Below are 3,294 nucleotides of genomic sequence, written 5' to 3'. Positions count from 1 at the left end.
GCTGACCAACTCATCACAAGGAACCAATATTTCCAGAAAAGATCTAAATTCGCCGTACAAAGCATACTTCAAGAACTTCTTGTGCAGTGAAAATTAATAAGGTGAAAAATTTGAATAAAGTGTCGGAGGCCTCCTCACTTCAATACACCAGGTATTTACGAAACAACCAATATTAATTTATGGAAAATTCACAGGCAACTACTTCGCAAAAATAAAAGGGACAGGATAATAAATAAATTTGTAATTACTTGATTTAAATTTTTTTTATTTTTTTGGAAATCTATTTATTTGATCTATTATGTATATTAAATTGCAAACTGATGACAATCTTATTGTTGATTATGAATATGCCTACAATCATCAATGACAGTCGAATGGGGTAAATCTTGAATTGTTGAGCTGTCATATCATCAATTATAAATGTTGCTACTTAGAAGTGGTTGGAAATTAAATAAATGGAATATTTAGTTATATATTGAACTATATATTCAATTTATTGATTTAAATTTCGGAGGATTATTCCTTTCCCATCTCAAGTTAATTTCAACTGCGGTAAACTGTGGTAACATTTCATGAGTAAGTATGTTCATATGAAAATAGAAGAGAGCAATATGTGTGGAGTATGGATGTGAATTCATTACTTCATAGATAAAGGCTTCTTACGAGATATTCACGTAATTTTATTATAAATTGTGTTCAATTGAATCACCTATAAGGACAAGTCCATAATAATACTTACTACTTGAAGTGCATTTGATGAAATTCGGTACCTAATGAACATAATAAATCACTAATTATTGATCGAGCGAAGTGAGGTCTAAAGGTGCGTACAGACTTTCGCTCTGCTCCGCAACCGAACGTCACTCCAGCAGAGCGATTGATGATCGACCGGGGCAACAGTGGAACGTTCATGATGGGTGCGTGGGCGGTGCGACTGTGGTCGTGGTGGTACGAGGGCGGAACGAGGGAGGAGCGTGCTCGGTGCGGGTTGGAAGCGCGAATATGTGTACGCAGCTTTAGATTCAAGTCTAAGGTTTTGCATTTCTTCTTCAGTTTTTATATGATTTTATGTTTATATTCATGTTCCGCATTTACAGCGAAACGCGGTAATAGATTTCCATGAAATTCACAGGTATGTTCCTTTTCAATTGCGCGTCGACGTTTATAAAGGTTTTGGAAATTTTGCATTTCAAGGATAATATAAAGGAAAGGCCAATATAAGAGTGAGAACCAGACTTTAGAATTATTCACATTAATCAGCTGTCGAGTGGATTATAAATTTCGTGCGATGAAATATAATTCAATATCTCAATGTAAATTAGTGAAAGAACATCTGTTGTGTGGACTATTAATTGCATGCAGTGAGGCATGCAAATTGATAACTTGAAGTAGCATAGTATTTTCTCCTGACTTTTCTCTGCTTTCAACTCGGTAAGCTTTTGATGATAGTAGCATAGCTGTTTACATCAAATTATCAGCATTGTCGATACAACAACCCAAACAGCCATTAGTCGTTTATACACCGATAATTCGCCGACACGACAGGACAGTACAGAATTTACTCTGATGGACAGTATTAAAGGAGACTGTGGTTTATAACTGCGCGAGGTCTACTGTTCACAAAACTACTAGTTATTGTAAAATGACAATTATTAAAATGCAACATATATTTTCAATTTTTTCAGAGCTTATTTTAGTAACGAGTAATCTCTGTTTACTATGTCGATAATGAACTATTTGAGCTTATTTGTGCTTCAGTAAACAGTAATTCATTGTTCAATGTTTTTTAACTCGTTTTCTTTAACACAATCTAATCTCCCATTAACCTTATAGGACGTCTCAATTTCCATAACGTAGGATAATGATAACAATCCCAAACAAAGCACTGTATGATTCTATTCAACTATTGTTGGGATGAAGAATAAAAATTATCCGTGCAAGTACATAGGAAATGCAGGGAATTGTACAGCAAGTTAACATTGTTGGGTTGATCCTAAGCAAGCTGCTCGGAGGTCCGTTTTTATTCTGTTTCCAACCCAAGTGTTTCAAGCTTATTCGCTAGATAGCGCTCTAATCTCATCTCCCGTTTATGTAAATGAGAGCTGAAAGAAAGAGTTGATGGTATTTTTCCATTCCAGTGAATGTGTAGGAAAATAGCATAATCGTTTCAACGCTCAAGTTGAGAGAGTAACTGGATTTTACACCTAGTGATTTCGTTTAAAAACGGTGCTGTGAAACTGATTACACACAAGACCCAACGCGGCATGCTTTTTAATGACCTGTGAGACGGGGAAAAATCACGGAAAACAATTCATCTTGAGACAGACTACGTCTGTCATACTCATACATGAATCGATGCTCGTTACAAGCTGATTTTTTCAAAATTATCCATGACGTCATCATGTATATTTAGAAGACGATAGAACCCGATTGTCGCTATTCAAATTTCACCTGCAATTGAATATTCAAAACGATCATTAGATGTGACCGGTGAGGTATGGGATGTGGCTGATTGTTTTGCATGGCAAATTGTCCATGAATCACTGGTGCGAGAGAATGTTGATTCGTTAGGACTCTTTCAAAATGAATTATTGATTTGGTAGTTGTACTAGCTCATGCATCTGCCTGTAGGGGTGGTAGTTTCAAGCTCCGAATTCAAAAGATATCATACTACTTCATTTGAATGAGTTTCAACTTTTGGCTCATCACCAATTGTCAAATGTGAATGGAACACGAGCATTATTGTGGTATAATACTAGTAAAATAGCTTACTAGTATATTTATTTATTTATTGTATAAAATAGTATAATCATAATACAATTATGACATTGGAGAAAAAACTAGGCTAAGCCTGTACTATTTCTCTCCAAGAATTTTGATAAAATGTTAATGTTGTCCAAAAGATTAGGTTATGTAATCACACACTGCTTCGTTACTTGATTTTCGGTCCAGGAATGATGATTAGAAATTTTAAATTTTAAAGGTTGATTTTATATTCTAGATGAATCACAGAATGTATCACAATAAATTAAAAACTTTAGAAATATTGCACTTATTTAAAAAATTGTAATACAAAATCAAAAACATACTCACTATTTGTTATTCACAGCTGAAAACTGAATAATATGCTGATTATGAAATTGAATTGATTCAACTCAATTTGTTGTTTGGTTAGAATTTCTTTTCACATTATAAAATATATTCATAATTATTATATTATATTCAAATACCCCCATAGTATCCCCTCAATTTGTACACCTCAGTTCGTATGTACTACGTGCTCTGGTCTATACG

This window comes from Nilaparvata lugens, chromosome 5 (assembly GCF_014356525.2).
Source record: "Nilaparvata lugens isolate BPH chromosome 5, ASM1435652v1, whole genome shotgun sequence".
NCBI lineage: Eukaryota > Metazoa > Arthropoda > Insecta > Hemiptera > Delphacidae > Nilaparvata > Nilaparvata lugens.
This window is presented reverse-complemented; position numbering follows the sequence as displayed.